A 21,686-nucleotide genomic window follows, 5' to 3' on the forward strand; every position below is an offset into this window, starting at 1 on the left:
GTTGCATCTTTGCTCTCTGCACTGAAGCACACCAGTGACAGGAGAAGGTGGAAGTAAAGAGGTCCCAGGACCCCCCACCATTCCCCAAGTGTCCCGGGACCACCAGCCAGGCTGCCTGTGCAGGACAACTCTGCGGTCTCCCACGGGCCCCTTCAGATGGGCACATGCTAGTGGGAGGTCCATAAAAGGAATTCTCACAAGGACAGAGCAGCTTATTTTTCAACTTTACTGAGGGAGACTCGATATAAAAAAAAGTCATGCATATTTGATATGTACAATTTGATGAGTTTGGACATAGGCACACACACCTTGGCGTTATCACCCCAAACAAGGTAATAAACAAGTCCACCCTCTCCGACAGATTTACCTGTTCTGGGTCTCCAGATGGCTCCCAACTTCTAGTAGATTTTTTTGACTTTATGACGGCATGAAAGTGACATGCATTCTGTAGAAACTATACCTCTAATTTTGAATTTGGATCTTTTCCCGGGCTAGAAAAGGTGTTCCATCCTCTCTCATGATTCTGGGCAGCGGCCACACAATGGCCCCCGTCAGCCACGCAATCATGAAATCAACGAGCAGCACAATGAAGACCATTCTGGTTTTCACTTTCAGTTCCGTATCCAATCAGTCATGGGATATTCAACACTATTAGGAAACGGGCTTTGTGTTAGATGATCCTGCCCAACTGTGGGCTGATGTAAGGGTTGTAAGCACAATTAACACGGGTGAGGCCAAAGATGACGTTCACTGGTGTATTCAACACCTTTTTGACTTAATGATACTTTCAACCTACGATAGGTTTACTGGGATGTAAATGCATTGAGTCATGGATGATCTGTGATTTGCTAAAAACCTCCACCTCCCCACCCTCCCACTGCGACACACACACATGGCAGGAATGTACTTTTTGGTTTTCTGCAGGAAGGTCAAAATAAAAAACAAAAAACTTTCTAATTTTGGAACCTTGACTGCAGCAATGCTCTCATGCAAAGATGCATGTGATCTGCTTCTTACTCTACTGTTCTGTCCCACCTACAAGCTCGGTCCAGCGGCTCTTTAACGAACAGTGCCGCTAGGTCACTGTGCAATCAAGCATGTACAAGTAATTAAAACCCATTACCTCCCCGCTCATTCCCTGCGTTTACAAAATGGTGGTGGTGTGGGGAGAGAGAGAAGAGCCACATCATCTGGTTTTAAAAAGAAATTATGCAAGTTTATATAAAAATTCCTTTGTGAACTGTCGGGTACAATTCAGAGAATAGTGGAGAAAGGATAGAAATGCCCAGAACTCAGCTTCCACAATCTGTCAGAGAGAAAAGAAGGGCGGGAGTGGGGAGCAAAGACTTGCTTTTTTGTGTTTTTAATTGTTTTTTTCAGCTTTCTAAGAAGCCACACCGCTAGAGCACGTTGGGTAGGAGAAAGGAAAATGCTTGATTGAACTTCGATCATCACTTCTCCCATTAGAAAATGGATGATTGCATTACATTAAAAAAAACTACACTGCAATTTTTTGAAGCTTCACTCTGCACAAAGGTGCTGTGGACATCTACAGGGGCACGGGGAGGACACAGCACGTGGAAGTATACAGGTCCTCTTGCTCCCACAGATGATTTTTTCCAAAGGTCTGCTCCCAAGGTTGGTGTCACCAGAACAAGGCGGCACTGAAGGCTGTCTGGGTACAGCATAAGGCCAAGTCCGCGGCCTGCATCTTGGCCTCTGCTTGGTCCTGAGCTGCTCAGCTCAGGACTTCAGGAGGTGCAAGGCCCTCCTCCGTGGGGCTGAGGTTCCTGTCTCCCACCCCTCACTTCCTTCCCAAAGCTTTTCTTCCTGCTTTCTTCCTTAAGTTTCCCAAAGAGACTTGCTTCCAAACCATACTTGGTTGACTTGGTTGCTGGGGACTTTTCTATGGGAAAAAATAAGCAAATAAATAAAATTCATGGTCTGGTAAGAATGAAAGGCTTCGGATCAGAAGATGTAGACACGCAGCCTATTCTTCCCTCACGAGCCCTGAGCTTTGGCCAAGCCGCTTAATCTGTCAGAACTTCCAGCAAGTTGGGCCTGCTTCAAGGTAAGTGCTCAGTCCACAGGTGGTTAACTATGTCATTGCCAGGCTATGTCAGGGTCATGGGGAAGAGAAAGAACGTGACCTTGATCAAAATGCCAGCATGTGAGTTTGGCTCTATGAACACAGGCAATCATCTTAATCTCTCCTGAGGGTTAGTGCCTCTGCCTATAAAATCAAAGTAATGAGATCTGTGTTTCAGATCAGAGGTTATAGTTGAGGTGGAAAGCCCTATGCCAGGCACCTGGCAAGTATGACTATCCCACCAGGTTATCTGTAGTAGAATCAACACTGCTGTATTTTTAGCAATTGCCAATACTTACTGCGTATTTAATCAATTTATGTACTTCATAATTCATGTACATGAAGTACATTCATATACATGAAGTACATAAATACATGAGTACATGTATGTAATCAATTTTCACAGATCTAGCCGCTATAAAAACTGGAGCATCAAAGGCTATGGCTATCCCCAGACACTCGGTATCCCTTAAGACCGCATTAGTCCAGGTGCAGAGTCCCTACCCCAGATTCCTCAGGAGTCCCAGTGAAGGGGAGAGTGGCAGTGAGGGGGCCAGGATGGTCCCTTCTATTTTGGCATAAATCAGTAAGTTACTTCCAGATATCTCCATCTCTCAAGATCAGTTTTAGCCCTAAAAACTTAATGACTGACTGAGAGATGGGTTTTGTATGTAAAAGTTCTTTCTAAATAAACCTGTGGGCCAAGAGAATAAGAGCATTACTAGCAGTCTTGTCATTTCTAAAATACAAAAAAAAAAAGCTGAGATATGGTAAAAGTGAAGAGAAAAAAAATAAAATTTTCCTTTACTAAAATTAGTATTACTGGATAGGATTTTTATGAATGTAAGAGTGACAAATATGGTTGGCTTTTCATTTTCTCCTGACCAATGCAGGCTTAAAACAAATCACTGCTGCTTCTGTAGTAGACAGAAAATAATGCATACAGACTTGTTATCAGACGCTTAAAGTAAGCAGTTGGAAGATGTTTTATATAAGCCTTATGGTAACCACAAAGAACAAACCTTTAATAGATACACAAAAAAGAAAGACAAAGCAATCTAGGGGCGCCTGGGTGGCTCAGATGTTAGTTAAGTGATTGACTCCAGCTCAGGTCATGATCCCAGGGTTCTGGGATTGAGCCCCACATCAGGTTTCCTGCTCAACAGGAAGCCTGCTTCTCCCTCCCGCACTCCCCCTGCTCGTTTTCTCTCTCTTGCTCTCTCTGTCAAATAAGTAAATAAAATCTTTAAAAATAAAAAGGAAAAGCAATCTAAGCTTATCGCTGGAGGAAATCATCAAATGACAAAGGAATTGACAAAGAGAAGAAAGGAGTAAAAGAATTACAAAAAGCAGGAAAACAATTAACAAAATGACAACCATAAGTCGATAACTATCAATAATTACATTAAATGTAAATGGACTAAAATTCTCCAGTCAAAAGATGGGCTAATAGAGTGGCTTAATGGAGAAGAAACCTAAGACACATCCATGTGCTTCCTACAAGGACATTTTTCAGATGTAAGGACACACATCGACTGAAAGTAAAGGGATGAAAAGATATTCTGCGTAAGTGCAAACAACAAAACACAAAAAAAGCAGGGGTAGCTAAACTTTTTTACCAGACAAAATAGAATTTCAGCCGATAAATGTAATTAAGAGACAGAAAATGTGCTTATATAATGATAAAGCGGTCAATCCAATAAGATAGAACATTTCCAAATATTTATGCACCCAACATAGGAGCACTTAAATATATAAAGCAAGTATTAACAGATGCAAAGAGAGAAACATAGAGCAATACAGTAATGGTGGGGGGCTTTAATACCCCACTTACAGGGACACCTGGGTGGCTCAGTGGGTTAAAGCCTCTGCCTTCGGCTCAGGTCATGATCTCAGGGTCCTGGGATCGAGCCCCACATCGGGCTCTCTGCTCGGCAGGGAGCCTGCTTCCCCCCCACCCTTCTCTGCCTGCCTCTCTGTCTTCTTGTGATCTCTGTCAAATAAATAAATAAAATCTTAAAAAAAAAAAATAACCCACTTACATCAGTTCAATAGATCATCCAGACAGAAAATCAATACAGAAATTTGTATGTAAAATACATGCTAGAGTAGGCAGACTTAATATTTACAAAAGATTCTACCTAACATCAACATTATTTTTCTCAAACACACACAGAACTTTCTCAGGAATATATCATAGGTTAGGCCACAGACAAGTCTTAATACATTTAAGAGGACCGAAGTCCTATCAAGCATTTTTTATGGCTTGTAATGGTATGAAACTAGAAGTCAATTGCAAGACAAAACCGGAAAAATCCACAAGTATGTGAAGACTAAACAACATGCTACTGAATGGGTGAAAGAAGAAATCAAAAGGTAAGTCAAAATATATCTTGAGACAAATGAAAATGGAAATACCATACATCAAAAGTTACGGGACAGAGCAAAAACAGTTCTAAAATGTAAGTTTACAGTGATAAAAACCTACATTAAGAAAAAAACAAAGACTGCCAAATAAAGTAACTTTACACCTTAAGGAACTAGAAAAAGAAGAACAAATGAAACACAAAGTTAGTGCAAGGAAGGAAATAACAAAGATCATGGTAGAAAGAAACAAAATAGAGACTAAAAAGATAATAGAAAAGACCAGTAGCACTAAGAGCTGGTATTCTGGAAAGAAAAAAATACATAAACCTTTTCCAGACTCACCTAGAAAAAAGAGAACTCAAGTAGATAAAACCAGAAATGAAAGAGGGGACATTATAACTATACCATAGAAATACAAGGATCATAAGACACTACCGTGAAAAACTGTATGCCAACAAACTGAATCGCCTAAAAAAGGGAACAAATTCCTAGAAATATAAAACCTGGCAAGACTGAATTATAAAGAAATAGGAAAATCTAAACAGACTGATTATTAGTAAGAAGATTGAATCAATAGTCAAAAGCCTCCCAACAAATAAAAGTCCAGGACCAGATGGCTTCCTTGGTGAGCTCTACAAAACATTGAAAGAATTAATACCAATCCTTATCAAATGCTTCTGGAAAACAGAAGAGGAAAGAACCCTTCTAAACTCATTTTACAAAGCCAGCATCACCCTAACCAAAATCAGACCAAGACATTACAGGAAAAGAAAATTACAGCCCAATATCACTGGCAAGTATAAAAAATCCTCTACAAAATACTAGCAAATTTAACAGCATCAGAAGAGCATACGCCATGATCAAGTGGAATGTATTCCAGGGATGCAGGAATAATTCAACATAGGTAAATCAATGTGGTGCACTATATTAAGAAAACAAAGAATAAAAATAATATGATAATCTCAATGGGTGTGGAAAAACCATTTGAAAAAATTCAATTTCCACTAATAAAAACTCTCAGCAACCTGGGTATAGAAGAAATGTACCTCAGCATAATAAAGCCCACAGCTAATATCATAACTAACAGCGAAAAGCTGATGGCTTTTCCTCAAAGACTGGAACACGACAAGAATGCCACTCTTGCCACTTTTATTCACATAGTAATGGAAGTCCAGGCCAGAGCAATTAGACAAGAAAAAGAAACAAAAGGCACTCAAATCAGAAAAGAAGAAGTAAAACTGTCACTATTTGCAGATGACATGACGTTATATATAGAAAACCATAAAGACTCCTCCAAAAAACTGTCAGAATAAACGAATTCAATGAAGCTGCAAGATACAATATCAATATACAAGTATCAGTTGTGTTTCTGTACATTAACAATGAACTATCAGGAAGAGAAATTAAGAAAACAATCTCATTTGCAACTGCATCAAAAAGAATAAAATACCCAGCAATAAATTTAACCAAGGAGGCAAAACATCTGTACATTAAAACTGTTGTTAAGACACAGATGAAAGAAACTGAAGAAAACACAAATAAAGGGAAAGATACTCCATGCTCATGGATTTTAAGAATTAATATTGTTAAAATGTCCATATAACCCAAAGCCATTTTCATTTTTTTTAAGATTTATTTATTTATTTGAAAGTGAGATTGCAAGTAGGCAGAGGGTCAGGCAGAGAGAGTGGGGAAGCAGGCTCCCTGCTGAGCAGAGAGCCTGATGAGGGGCTCCATCCCAGGACCCTGCGATCATGACCTGAACCGAAGGCAGAGGCTTAAACCACTGAGCCACCCAGGTGCCCCCCAAAGCCATTTTCGGATTCAATGCAATCCCTATCAGAATTCCAATGGCATTTTTATCAGAAATAGAACAATCTTAAAATGTGTATGGAACCGCGGTGCCTAGGTGGCTCAGTCGTTTAAGTGTCTGCCTTTGGTTCAGGTCATCCCAGGGTTCTGGGATGGAGCCCCAAGTCAAGCTCCCTGTTCAGTGGGGAGTCTGCTTCTCCCTCTCTCTCTGCCCCTCCCTGCCGCCTGTGCATTCACTCTTCCTCTCTCTCTCAAATAAATAAAATAAAATCTAAAATAAAAAAGAATGTTGTATAAAAGATCCCAAATACCCAAAGCAAATTTGAAGAAAAATAAATAAAACAAAGGTAGAAGCATCGCACTTTTGATCTCAAGGTATCTTTCAAAGCTATGATAAAGAAAACAGTAAAATGTTGGCATAAAAAGAGACACATAGATCAATGGAACAGAACAAAGAGCCCAGAAATAAACCCATACATATATGGTCCATTAATTTCCAACAAAGGAGCTAAGAATACACAAGGGGGAAAGAACAGTCTCTTTAGTAAATGGTGCTGGGAAAACTGGACAGCCCAATGCCAAAGAATGAAACAGACCACTAGCTTACATCGTAAATAATTAACTCAAAATGGATTAAAGGCTTAAATATTAAGACCTGAAACCAGAAAACACCTGAAAGAAAACACAGGCAGTAAGCCCCTTGACATCAATCTTGGCAATGAGTTTTTGGATTTGACACCAGAAGCAAAGGCAACAAAAGCAAAAATAAACAAGGGGATGACATCAAACTCAAAAGCTTCTGTACAGCAAAGGAAACCATCAACAGAATGAAAAGGAACCTAGAGAATGGAAGAAAATATTTACAAATTATATATCTGATGAAGAGCTACTATCCAAAATATACAAGGAACTCCTACGACTCAATAGCAGAAACACCAACAAAAAGCGGGCAGAGGATCTGAACAGGCACTTTTCCACAGAACACATCCAAATACTCAACAGGTACATGGAAGCTCACCATCACTCCTCATCAGGGAAATGCAAATCAAACTCACAATGAGATAGCACCTCACACCTGTGAGAATGGCTATTAGCAAAAATACAAGTGATAACACGTATTGGCAAGTACTGGAGAAAAGGGTGCACTTTCTCCTTTTTTTTTTAAATAAACATGTAATGTATTATTTTTTTCAGGGGTACAGGTCTGTGAATCATCAGTCTTACACAATTCACAGCACTCACCATAGCACACACCCTCCCCAATGTCCATCACCCACCCACCCCATGCCCCCACACCTCTCCCCTCCAGCAGCCCTCACTTTGTCTCCTGAGGTGAGTCTCGTATGGTTTGTCTCCCTCTCTGGTTTCGTCTTGTTTTCTCACTCTTGACGGAAAGATAGGTTGGTGAAGCCACTATTGAAAACAGTATGTAGGGGCCCCCCAAAATTAAAAACAGAACTACCAGATGATCCGACAATTCCACTTCTAGGTATATTTCCAAAGGAAATGAAAATGGGCTCTCACAGAGCTACCTGCACCCCCACGTTCACCGCAGCATTATTCACAACAGCCGAGATATGGGAACAGCCTAAGTGTCAGTCCAGAGATGACCAGATTCAGATGCGGTATATAAATACAACAGAATGTTATTCAGCCGTGAGAAAAAAAGGAAGTCCTGCCATTCTTGACAACATTGATGGACCTCGAGGCATTATGTTAAGCGAAATAAGCCAGAGAGCCAGACAGAGACAAATACTGCGTGGTATCACTCATTTGTGGAACCTTTAAAAAAAAATACAACTCAAACTCTTTGAAACAGAAAGTAGCAAAGTGGTGGCCAGGGGCTTAGGGTGGAGGAAACAGGCAGAGATTGGTAAAGGGTACAACTTTTACCTGTATGATGAATAAGGCCCAAGGATCTAATGTATAACACGGTGACTACAGTTGATAACACGGTATTATTTAATTGACATTTACTAAGAGGAGGAAATGGAAATGTTCCCACATACACACACATGAAGATAAACATGTGAAGTGACGAGTGTGTTCATTAACTAGATGGTCAGGATTCTTTCACGGTGTATGTGGCCTATCAAAGCACCACAATGTACACTTTTAGTAGCTTACAATTTTGTCCATCGCAAACGTCCACAAAGCTAAAAAAAGAAGGAAACAACATGTAGAGGATCACCGGTAACATCTGCTCTCCAATACTCGTATCAGCAACTGACAGTTCATGGAATCCATGCCTCCTCTTCTTCCCTTCGCTCATGAGCCTGATCACCTAAGCCATGATCCTTCCTCCCCCTCGACACCAACATCTTCTACCCCCTTGGGCTTCTCTCACGAAAATGTCTCTGCGTAGTTTTTCAAAAGATAAGGAATTTTCAGCATAGTGTACAAGGCCCTTCACATGGAGCAAACGTCAGCCAGCCCCCAATGACAGCTAACTAGAGTCAGTCTTCAGTGATACAGGAAAGGATGAAGTGCGGGCTCTACATCCATGAACAGCGCCAGCGTAAATGGAAGGGCTTTGCCACTGTGCTTCTCCCATGATCTCTCCTCCCCACAGCAGCCAGGGTCAGGGCCAAGGAGTTCCCAAGACTGCTCTTCAACTTCCAAACGGGGGAGGCTCTAGGGAAGACAAGAATACAAGGCAGGGAAGTGTACCACCCGGAAACAGGGGCTCAGAACCCCACTTAGGCCCCTCTGAGAAGCAGCTGGGACATTCCCCCTCCCCCTGCACCCCCCAGCCAGTCCTAGGTGCAGGTCTCAGCTGGGACAGGGCATACTTTGAATCCTGGTACCTGGGAAGTGCATTTGAGGCTGACATCCCACTTAACCACTTTACCAGGCTGGTGAGGCTTTCATTTCTTTCCAAAATATGCCCCTCGACAAAGGCACTTTCCCGTTGGGGCTTGAAGGACCACAGACCAAAGAGCATGCTAGGTCCCCACTCATTATTGCTTAAATGATCTGGAGATTCTAAGAGCCGTTACCCAGAGAATCCACCTAGCTTGTCCTTGCCAAGGGGTCCCACTATGCCTCTGCACATGCATGCCCTCATTCTCTAAAACTCACTCCAAACACAGCTTTCTGTGGCTTTTCCAGACTCCTGAGGGACAGTTCCCTCTGCCTTGGGCACCAGGGACTCACTATAAGAACCCCAGCCAGAGCTGTCAGGGTCCTGCCCCTATCCCACAAGGGCAAGAGAAAAATGCTGTCTAGAGCTTATTTTATCTATTTTTGTAGCTGCTAAAACACTAAGAAAAATAATCTAGAATCCAGTTGATGCTTACAATATTTATTACATGAATGGAGATGTATCTAAAGATTTTCCCATTGGACATTTAATCCAAACCACAAAAGTAATTTTGAAGAAGTTTTGGCCATGGATGTCATGAGCTTATAAAAATTAATTCTTTAAAGTAATATGGGTATGGATATTTTTGTAAGTATCTTTCCACAGTTATGAATGGTCCTCTATCGAATTGTACCCAGGAACCAACCACTTGCCCAACAGTCACTGACACCTGCAGAATACGCTGCTGGGAGTGAGTGTAACACACCCCTGCCTACCACTCTCTGCGGAAGACAAACTTTCAGAGTAACTGGAATGATTAAGGGTGGTAATATCATGAAGTGTCAGATGCTGATACTGACAAATTACTGATGAATTCTGACAATCAGCTTTGAGGACTGGTGCTAATTTTTCGCTTGCTGCCATGAAATATGTGACTGCATTTATAAAAGGCTAAGTCTCAAAAGGTTCCACTCCAATGACAGTTAAAAAAAACAAAACAAAACAAAACTGAAGTGTGACGAGTAAGAGTTTTCCTGTGTAAGAGAAATCTCCTAGGACTGGACGTCTAACACCCCAATGATAATTATCTTTTATCAGGTCTGCAAGAGAAACTTGGGTTTCTTTCCATTAACGCATGAGGGGTGGAGAGCTAGGAACAGACAGGTCCAGGGAGCAGGGTCAGAGTATGTCTGAGCATAGGGGGAGGAAGGAAGGAGGGTGTAGAATCAGGCTGCTCAACATTAACTCCAAGCTCTAGATTCCAAACCAGGACCTAGATATGGAAATCACAACACTCTAAGTAAGTGAGACCTGTCATTTCCTCCAAATGAAACCAGAAAGGATACTAAAGTGAAGACACCTAGACACTTAATCCTACCCTTATGAAATACTACATATTATTTCTGTGCTATTCTTGTTACCACGCATCAGAAGGGAACCTAAGGAAAATCAAGAAGCCTTCAAAAAAGAAAAAGAAAAAAAAGAAGTGGTCAAGGGGGCGGGGGGAACCCCACTCATAAGAAGTTTAATAGTAGTTTTAGACCAAATGAAAGACAATTCTAATTTACATTAAACTAATAAACTTACGGACATCACACCAAGAGATTTTACAGTCCAAAGCTATAGATCCAAGAATAGTTTAAAACAATGTGTGGCTAACACTGGAAAATAAGGCTCTGAAGGAAAGCCCGTAAACTGGGTGCTCTCCCTACTACGGATGAAACCTGAAACCGTACCTTCTCAAAAAGCACTCAGCACCGCCCGGCCAGAGACAGACCACCAGATTAATCAGACAACCAAACCATAACTCTTATATTTAAATCAAATGTCCCAAACAACGTTTTAGGGCTGAGAAATCACTCTATTGTACGGACACCTGTTTTTGTCCAGTACCTGTTACTACAGGACCCCTGGACCTCTGACCCCACAGGCTATCTTCTGGGTATAGTTTTAACACGCATGAGCCGATTTCCCATACAAGCAAGCACAACATTCCCCAGGATCCTTTATCTGTTTGCGTGTTTTCACAGAGACTTATCTTCCCAAGACCAAGGTCAGAAGGAACCTTTAGTCAACTAAAAGTAGCCAGAAGGCAGTTCTTGTTTATCTCCTGCTCCCAAAGCGGCACACAGAAGGCCTCGCTCAAGGCCCGGCTCAAGACCACCTGTTGGGCCTCAGAGCTGGGCACCAGGGCATTTACAGTGGGGGATACCCACCATTCTGCTTCCTAGCTACCCCATGCTGTCACGTGCTGATGCAGGAACAGCAATCTCATTATTGAACCAGAGCCCTTGGAAACTTGAACGTGACGTGGCTCAGCTCATCAGGGCCACGCTTAACTGCCACTGAACTCAGTAAAACCTATACTGCAGATCAAGCACTGGACTGAGACAAAAGCACCAACTCCTTGCATCTGTTTGGAGCAGGGCACTGCACGCTTACCTTTGGCACTCAGTTGGAAGAGATGACTGGCAAATGCAGAATGCCTCAAAAGGTGAAATTCCCAACTGGTCACACACTTGAAGTTACAAAGCTGCAAGGGTTCTCCAAATTCTCAGAAAAAAACCCAAATCTCAGCAGAGAATTATGATCTGGGCAATCAATCGTGTAAAAGGAACATAGGAAATCTGAAAGGAAACAAGAGAAAAAAAACATTTATTAGGAATGCCTGCTTGCAAGAAACTGAATGATTAATTATTTGCCTGAAACCAGTATTTTTTTTAAACTTTTTTTTTTTTTTTTTTAGATTTTATTTATTTATTTGACAGACAGAGATCACAAGTAGGCAGAGAGACAGGCAGAGAGAGAGGAAGGGAAGCAGGCTCCCCGCTGAGCAGGGAGCCCGACGTGGAACTCAATCCCAGGACCCTGAGATCATGACCTGAGCCGAAGGCAGAGGCTTTAACCCACTGAGCCACCCAGGTGCCTCATGAAACCAGTATTTTTAATACACCCCAGAAACAGGTTGCTTGGGATATACTGACCTCTACCCAAACAAAATTATTCTCCTCCTCTACCTTTGGCTCCCTGCTATCAGCTCTGAGGCTCTGTGGAGGGAAGAGACCGGGAAGGCCGGGACAGGTGGCTGCCAACAAGGCACCTATGTCCCCAAGATTCCTCCAGCCCTCCTCCGCGAGACAGCTCCTCCCCACACCCTTCAACCTGCCAAAAACAAAAGAAAGGTGTGCCAAGTGGAAAAGAAGCAAGTCTGAGAGCCTAATAAAGGCAGAAGGGTTGCAGAGAGCATGGATATTTAAATTTAGAGACTCATTCCTCTTTTGGAGGTTTCTTGCACTGGCCATTTACTGAGAGGTGAGAAGCCCCCTTACTGGACCCATAGCCTTGTGCTAAAAACATCCGTGCAGGAAATCTGAGAATAGTATCCTGAAACTACAAGGAACCTGAGACAAGAGAAGCCTGGCAGAGGTGACCGGCAGCCTCTCCCTCCTGCTCCTGGAAAGTCCACTGCTGCCTTACGTTCTCTGAACTTGGGTGGCTATTTTCAGTCCTTGCTGGCATTGTTGAGGGGTCCCTGAAGCTCTGCGGACCTCCGAGAGAGTTCAGTGACATTTCTAATTACATTTCAAACCCAGAGGGGCTCTGTCCTGACAGTTCACTCAGAGAAGATCTATTAATTCATCCCTGGCATGATTGTGACCCAAAACGTTAAATACCCCATAGAAAAATCAAATTCTATTTTAGTCAAATAGAAAAAGATAAGTCAAGTAGGACTTTCATAAAAATGTTATACAGCAACCTCATAAATTTTGATTAAAAAATTAATTCCTCTTTGTGCACTCTCTAGCATTATTTTAAAGGCTGCATTTTTTTCAAGATTTATTTATTTGAGAGAGAGAGAGAGAAAGAGAGCAGGGGAAGGAGGAGGGGCAGAGAGAGAGAGTCTCAAGCAAACTCCGCACTGAGTGTGGAACCCAACGCAGGGCTTGATCTCTCAACCCTAAGATCCAGACTCACGCAGAAGCAAGAGTCGGACACTTAACCAACTGAACCACCCAGGAGCCCCAGAGGCTGCATGACTTTTAAAAAAACACAATTTGACACCGGGAAAAGGTGATGCTGGAGCGCAAGAGGATACTCGATTGGGGCAAGACAGCACATGTGGACCTGGACGATTACACCCTTCCCGCCGCCGAATGCGGACGATGAAATGACAGGGTTTCCAGAAATAGATTTGGAATCTGGACTCAGGTCCTGACCAAGTGTTGTATTTCCCTTTACTGCGCTTACAAAGAAAGCCACCAACTAAACATTCATGCCCACAAATACCACCTCCATGTGAGTATTTTCAGACGTATAAGCTGGATTTTTAAAATTTTAACTGAAAAGCGAATTTAGCTGGAGTTGGATCCCCTAGGCCATGGTGAGGGGCGGCTAAAAGAGCTGTCTGGGCATACAGGCCTCCCCCTGGACACACCGTGCTCTCACCAGGGAGATTTTTAAGCTCTCACAATAACCTTCCACAATAGCTATCAACACCCACTTTTTTGCAAGTTAACTTTCTCCAGGAAGTGAAGGTTTTCCTTAACAGCCTTCAGGGAGGAATGCAGGCCTCCAAAATTCTAGACCCACCACAGCAACGGCAAGCCCTGTGCCCCAGCCGACGTCTTCACCAGTCCATAGCTGAAGAACTACGGGCGGGATCTGGAAGCCCAGGCCTCTGACTCTCAGTGTCATGGGTGAGGCGGAGAAGCCAGGTGGAGCACAGCAGAATTTGAACTCATGGAGGAGCTCCGACCAAAGTGACACCATTTCAAGTTCCTTTAAAGGTGCCCGTGGCTATCTGGGATTCAAGCTGCAGCATTTCCTTGGAGAAAGGCATTTCATGGACAAGCCGTCCACGCACTCAGCATACACCTCAAATGGAAATAAACGGAGGGGTCAAACCTGTGTCATCCTGGGTTTCGGGTAGCCTGCCCATGGCCTATGTCTAAGGTGGTGGGGTTATTAGCATGTTCAAAACCTCTGTTAAGGACAAACACTTCAAATCAGATCTTTTTTTTTTTTTTTTTAATATTTTATTTATTTATTTGACAGAGAGAGATCACAAGTAGGCAGAGAGGCAGGCAGAGAGAGAGAGAGGGAAGCAGGCTCCCTGCTGAGCAGAGAGCCCGATGCGGGACTCGATCCCAGGACCCTGAGATCATGACCTGAGCCGAAGGCAGCGGCTTAACCCACTGAGCCACCCAGGCGCCCCTCAAATCAGATCTTAAGTACAAAGATCTAACCCCATCAGGAAAGCAGACACTCTTGTGCGAAAACCACCTCCGACTGCAAACACTACCAGGTACACGGTCAGCTGGGGCGCAGAAGGCTCTCACCTGAGAACTCACTCAAGGCCGGTCTACACAGCGCGCTTCAGGCAGACGGGACTGTATGCAATAGGTCTATGTTTTCCTTTGAAAATATTTGTCCCCTAGCTCCCTGTGCATCTCGCTTTAGAAACACAAGAGGAAGAGGCAGGACCAGAAAGGAATTAACCCTAATACCAAATATATCTCCCTCTCTGCATTATTTTGGACCCTTAATAACACAAAATTTCATCACTGTGAAATCCACAGGATTATCTGAATTCTCTGTAACACTGATGTTTTCTTTTTTTTTTTCCAACTGTGTTTTGAAAAACCCAAGCCACAACGTGGGGTTTCTCCCTGGTCTTTTGTGTGTATGGGGCGGGGGCGGGGGAGGGGAGGGGGCAGCACTTGCCTCCACTGTGAGGGCTTGCATGCCTCAGGGCCTCAATGTGCGTGCCTGGGAGCACTGCCGGTCCTGGGGCCACAGCCTGACCCCGAGATGACCCCGTGCGACTAGCCTCACTTAAACTTCCAGTGCCTGGGGCAGCAGCAGACCCATCTTGGTCCCAGGCGGTTTCCTTCTTCACACCTGCAAGGAGGTCCAGCGTGATATCCGTCACGAACACACTTCACGCCGGAGGAGTCACTAAGGGTTAGTAGGAGGGCATGTGCGTGCCCCCTTCTGCTGATGGCCGTGTGCTGGACTCGACGGCTCGGTGGCCAACGTTCCCGGCCACCTCGATTCTTCCAGAGCCTCAGCCTGAGCACCCAGGGGATAGATACCACCTCGCCTCCCTGAGCCTCAGAAACGGAGCCACATCACAGGCAGGGAGGAGCAGGGTTTGTCCTGGTCCCAGTGAGACTTGGCACTGGTATTCCACCCTCCTGGGGACTCTGTGAGACAAACCCTATCACTGAGCTCAGGAGCTAAAGCAGCAGACGTGGCCCAGCCAGAACCTGAACCTCCCCTGGTCTGATTTCAAAGACCAGCCTCGCTCTTTCTTCTCAAAAAAGATCACTATTGACAGGTCGAGCCTGGATACTCAGGCGAGGTCTGCCGGTGGCCTCCGCTGGGACTCGTCTGCTACCCTGGGAGGCTGGCTTCAGCCTCTCCAGTGCAACGGCAAAGGGGCCAGCCCACGAAGGGACACACCGCTTTGTTTTCAAAGGAAGGGTTTCTCTTAGATGCTAACGCAGCAAACCCAGAATTGCTGAAACCACGATCCGACTGGGTGGAGTACAGCACACAACCTCCACACTGGCAGGGCGCCTCAGGTGGGCATCACAACTAAATCTTACATATGCCAAACACACCCAGAGAACCCCCCAGGCCCCTAATCGACAGACCGCACAGAAGGCAATTATCTTTCTTCTTTCCTTTAAAAAGGGTGGGTGGGAATCACGTGACTATCCGAGGCCTCTGGGCTCACGAATGCCACAGCCTCCTCTCATCCTTTCTGTCCCTCCTCGCCCTCCCCAGGTGAGACCCCTCTTCAGAGCACGTGGGCCCCACGGTGGTCTAAGAGACGTTCAGCTCAGAACAAATATGGAAGGTCACCGCCTCGGGCCAGGCTGCCTTGCTGACTTCTGGCAGAACAAGCTAGATTTCATTCCATTCCTACCGAACTACTTGGTGGAAAACTTTATTCCAGGGCAAAACTGCTCATTTCAGACACAAACAAAGCTACACGAAAGTCTCCTTGAATGCCTTGGGCTAAAACTCAAGCCCGGTTTCCTCCCCCATGCCCAGTGGTTCCCCGTCAGGGCCCAAAGGGTACCAAAGGCCACAAGCTAGTTTCCAAAATTTCAAACAGTCCCACGAAATTAGGATTTTGTACTCAATAGAAAGCAGTCTTAAGCAGGACTAAGCAGTTTTCTGCACTGGGCTAGATTTGTATCGGTTCTAAATGATAAAGCTGGTCCTCAGTTGATTCTATCTGTTGATCAGAAGTTGGTTAATGAAAGTGTAAAAAAAAAAAAAAAGTACTAATTTCTAACTCTCTGAACAGCCTCCAAGAGGCATCACATGTGGCTAAGGCAGGTGTCTGGGGAGGAGTGTAAATGGTCAGATTTTCAGCTCTGAGGTTTCTATGTTCTAAAATAACAGAGATTTCTGCCTTCTGGGACTGAGAAAAGGAGCAGAACTGCAGGCAATGGGGTCAACCACATATAAAGAGGCCAGAGAAAGTGCAAGCAACCACAGGACAGGAGAATGGGGGTTCCAGGCCCTGCTCAGCGAGCCCAAAGCCCTGTATAACTCTGCCTGTTTCCTCTGCCATGCCCAGGGTCCCTCCGCCCCGATTCTGTGGCTTTGACATGCAAATGGGTCTAAGAATGATCAAAAATTGATGATGCAGTACCCAAAAAAAAAGAAATCATCAAAGCTTATCTAAAATACCACGACCAAGAAAGTCATAATGCAAATCTTAATATGAATTTAAATGTTACAGTCTGCTGCCGGAAAATTCTAACAGATAGGAATCTGACAAGTAACGCCATTTCCAATGGTTTATAAAGATTTTTTGTTTATACATTTGATGTCAGTCTCTTCAATACAACAATATTCCTTTCTCCAAAAGGTCTGATAAGGCATCACTCTTAAAGAGCTTCCCCGCTAGTCCAAATCAGTTTTCAGAATCCACATAAAAAGCCTTGCTACACCTCTCAGTGTAGTAACTAGACGATCTAAAGACATAAACAGGCATACCTTGGACATACTGTGGTTCCAGGTCCAGACCACTGCAACAAAGTGACTATTGCAAAAAACAAGTCATGAATTTTTTGGCTTTCCAGTGCATTTAAAGTTAAGTTTATATTAGAATGCAGCCAATTAAGTGTGCACTAACATTAGGTCTAAAAAAACAAAACAGTGCCCGTGTCTTAATCAAAAAATACTTTATTGCTAAAAAATGCTACTAGCCCTCATCTGAGTTCTCGGGGAGTCATCAGTGATCACAGATCACCGTAACAAATGTAATAATAATGCAAAGGTTGGAAATACTGCAACCCTTACCCAAACGTGACATGAAGACATGAAGCGAGCAAATGCCCTTGGAAAAATGGCACCAACAGGCTTGCACAGCCTGCGTGGCCCCAAACCTTCAACCTGTGAAAGACGTGCATGAGCGGAGCACTGCCGCATCGGTGTGGCTGTAACATTTTTAGAAGACTCGCAAGCGCTCTTTATGACACAGGGTTTAGTTGCGGCAGGTAGTCACAAGACCAATACAAAGCGCCTGGGTGGCTCAGTGGTTTAGGCCACTGCCTTCGGCTCAGGTCATGATCTCAGGGTCCTGGGATCGAGTCCCGCATCGGGCTCTCTGCTCGGCAGGGAGCCTGCTTCCCTCTCACTCTCTCTGCTTGCCTCTCTGCCTACTTGTGATCTCTCTGTCAAATAAATAAATAAAATCTTTAAAAAAATAAATAAATAAGTAAATAAATAAATAAACTTTAAACACTAAAACGCACTACTGAATAAAACGTGTGCGAACCCCTCTTCTGTTTAAAAAGACAGCAGGACAGGAAGGCAGGCAGGCAGGCAGGCAGGCACACAGACTCTGAAATCTTATCTGAGATAATTCAGGGGCACCAGGTGATCCAAAGTGTGTGTGAGAATTATTTTGATTATTTTGCTGAAGTTCATGTCCCTTACCTTTTGGGGATAAAGGACTGGAAGAATGAGGGAAACGCAGAGAAAGGCCAAAGCCAACAAATGGGTTGAGGGGGGCAGATCTTCCTTCGCCTCCCTCCCCTCATCGTCCCTCCCTTTCTCTCTCTCCCTCTCACACCTGTACACACTCACACACACTTGCTCACATTTTTTTTTAAATAGAATCTTCAAAAGCAGGCAAGGCCAAGCACAGGCTGTTGGTAGGGTAGAAACTGGGGTGAGGAGTTATGACTTTACTTTTTAACTTTATTCTTTTCCGTAGTAACATTTTTACAACTATGTCTTACTCTGGTGATTAGGATGTTAAGCTATTAGATAAAACCCCATCATCTTCCTCATTTTTTTCACTGCTGGTCTTCTGGAGAGAAGCCCCACCTGGTTGTCCTGGGGCACCTGGGGCGCGTGCTCTCTCCCCACCCTCTCATCTACCCCCAACGCAGCTCCGAACAAGCCCTCACCATCAGGGCCTCCTCCCCATTCCTGGTCTGCCATTTCAGATCTCCTCTGTTAAAATGGCTGCTCAACACCTTGGGCTGCAAAGCCCCTCTCCCCCGCTTTCAGCTCATCTCCGGGAACTCCCTGCAAACGCTCAGCTCCCTCCCTGGTCCTGCCCCCAGTGCTCAGGGGAGGAGTGAAATCCTACCCTCTTGCAAGAGGCTGTTCAAGGCCCATCCTCTGGGAAGAATTCCTAGATGTCTCCAGAGGCAGTTAAACACTCTTCCTCTGGGTTTAAATTTTGTTCCCCAAAATGCATATGCTGAAGTCCTAACCCCTAGTACCTCAGAACGTAACAGTATTTGGAAACAGGATCTTTAATGAGGTCACTAGGTTAAATGGAGACTGCTGCTCATCCAATATAACTGGTGTCCTTATGAGAACAGGAAGAGCCACTAGGGATGTGCAAGCACAGAGGGATGGCTGTGCAAGGAGGCAGCAAGATGGCGGCCATCCACAAGACAAGAAAAGAACCTCAGGAGAAACCAAACCTGCCAATGCCTTGATCTTGGACTTCCAGCCTCCAGAAATGTGAGAAAATAAAGTTTTGTTATTTAAGCCACCCAGTCCTTGGTATTTTTGTCATGAAAGCCTTGGCAAACCAATATACCATCTCCTTCACCAGACTGTTACCCCACAAAGTCTCACTACGTACAACACATACAACAGGAACCTGAAAAATACGTCCTAAATGAATGCAGGAATGAATGAATGGAAGGAACTTGTCAGTACCAAATCCACCAGAAAAATCACAGAGAATCTCCCTGCCTCCTTCCTCCTGGGCACAAAAGGAATGGATTCTCTAGTTTTCCTACTTTCTTTAAAACCCAGTTTAAATACTGCCTCCTCTGGAGAATGCAGGCAGCAACCTCTTCGACCTCAGCCGTAGCAACATCTTCCTAGGCACCACGGCAAAGGCAAGGGAAGCAAGGGCAAAAATGAACTATTGGGATTTCATCAAGATCAAAAGCTTTTGCACAGCAAAGGAAACAGTTAACAAAACCAAAAGACAACTGACAGAATGGGAGAAGATATTTGCAAACGACATATCAGATAAAGGGCTAGTATCCAAAATCTATAAGGAACTTAGCAAACTCAACACCCAAAGAACAAACAATCCAATCAAGAAATGGGCAGAGGACATGAACAGACATTTCTGCAAAGAAGACATCCAGATGGCCAACAGACACATGAAAAAGTGCTCCACGTCACTCGGCATCAGGGAAATACAAATCAAAACCACGATGAGATATCACCTCACACCAGTCAGAATGGCTAAAATTAACAAGTCAGGAAATGACAGATGCTGGCGAGGATGTGGAGAAAGGGGAACCCTCCTCCACTGTTGGTGGGAATGCAAGCTGGTCCAACCACTCTGGAAAACAGCATGGAGGTTCCTCAAAATGTTGAAAATAGAACTACCCTATGACCCAGCAATTGCACTACTGGGTATTTACCCTAAAGATACAAACATAGTGATCCAAAGGGGCACGTGTACCCGAATGTTTATAGCAGCAATGTCTACAATAGCCAGACTATGGAAAGAACCTAGATGTCCATCAACAGATGAATGGATCAAGAAGATGTGGTATATATACACAATGGAATACTATGCAGCCATCAAAAGAAATGAAATCATGCCATTTGCGACGACGTGGATGGAACTAGAGCGTATCATGCTTAGTGAAATAAGTCAATCGGAGAAAGACAACTATCATATGATCTCCCTGATATGAGGACATGGAGAAGCAACATGGGGGGGTAGGGGGATAGGAGAAGAGTAAATGAAACAAGATGGGATTGGGAGGGAGACAAACCATAAATGACTCTTAATCTCACAAAACAAACTGGGGGTTGCTGGGGGGAGGTGGGATTGGGAGAGGGGGAGCGGGCTATGGACATTGGGGAGGGGAGGCGAACCATAAGAGACTATGGACTCTGAAAAACAACCTGAGGGTTTTGAAGGGTCAGGGATGGGAGGTTGGGGCAACCTGAGGGTTTTGAAGGGTCAGGGGTGGGAGGTTGGGGGAACAGGTGGTGGGTAATGGGGAGGGCACGTTTTGCATGGAGCACTGGGTGTTGTGCAAAAAGAATGAATACTGTTACACTGAAAAAATAAATAAAATGAAAAAAATATATATATATAAATACTGCCTCCTCTGGGAACACACTTCCCCTCTTGCCTTCCCCTCTACTGCAGCATTCACCATGCTGTACCACAGCCACTGTTCTTTGAATCGCAATGTAGGTATTTAACCATCTACAAAAATAACCAGGATATATGTCCCCACCTATCTTAACACTTAAACCTCAACATTTATGGACCTAGGCCAATCCACCAGGCCCCAACCCCAACTAGGGGACATGAAAGCAAATCCCACAGAAAAATTACTTTATCTGTACAGACTTCAGTATATACCACCAACAGATAAATACAACTCCATTGTAACACTGAAAATAATCATTTATTCCTTAATATAAACGTCATAGTGTTCCCACTCCCCAAGTTTTCTCGTAAATGTCTTTGTATAGCCGATTTATTTGAATCAGGATCCAAATAATGTCTATAAATTACAATGTCTTGCATGTCTTTTAAGTCACTTTAAATCTATTTTATTGGAAGGATGATTTGTTGAAGAAACGGAGTCATGTGTTCTGCAGAACCCCCAGCATTCTGGATGCTGTAAATTTCATCTCCCGAAGCTGTTTTACATCGTCCTCCACCCTGGCACTTCCAGCGAATGGGCAGTTAGCAAGGGGCTCATCTGATGGGAGAAGACTTTCTCAAGGGCAGGGTCCCAGCGCTGACCCCATACTTGGTACCCAGAGAGCAACCCAATTAATCAATGAGTCAGCAAATGACAAAACAGACCGGAGGTGGTGATGCCACCGGTGCCCTTCTCTGCTTCCCTCCTTTCCGCTGGGCCCATGCTCAAGTGTGATCCTCCTCTGGATCAAACGCATGCCATCACTTCTGGGCCCTTCAGAGAGAAAAGGTCCTGCTCTCCTTCTTCAACTGGGAATAAGTATGTAATGCCTAAGACTCAAAGTTACAAAATAGTCCAAGCACTGAATGATGTTCTTCTGGTTTTTAAGAAAATGGTTTAAAAAAAAATAATAACTACCGGTGGGGGGCCA

At 44.1% G+C, this 21,686-nt stretch overlaps 1 protein-coding gene across 5 annotated transcripts in view; it reads right to left on the reverse strand.

Moving 5' to 3' along the window:
- The window catches only part of NCK2 (NCK adaptor protein 2), a 152,341-nt gene that overhangs the window by 62,924 nt on the left and 67,731 nt on the right, over window positions 1-21,686 (reverse strand). For 3 of the 5 annotated variants that reach the window (XM_045980949.1, XM_045980946.1, XM_045980948.1), the window contains exon 2: window positions 11,514-11,698. The exons of 1 other annotated variant lie outside the window; for it this stretch is intronic. The gene's annotated coding sequence lies outside the window, so the exon portion shown is untranslated. Of the gene's footprint in view, window positions 1-367; window positions 482-11,513; window positions 11,699-21,686 lie in introns of those variants that run through there. One more of the 5 variants, XM_045980951.1, reaches the window with a different exon arrangement.

The sequence above is a fragment of the Meles meles genome, chromosome 16 (genome assembly GCF_922984935.1).
Source record: "Meles meles chromosome 16, mMelMel3.1 paternal haplotype, whole genome shotgun sequence".
Classification (NCBI taxonomy): Eukaryota; Metazoa; Chordata; class Mammalia; order Carnivora; family Mustelidae; genus Meles; species Meles meles.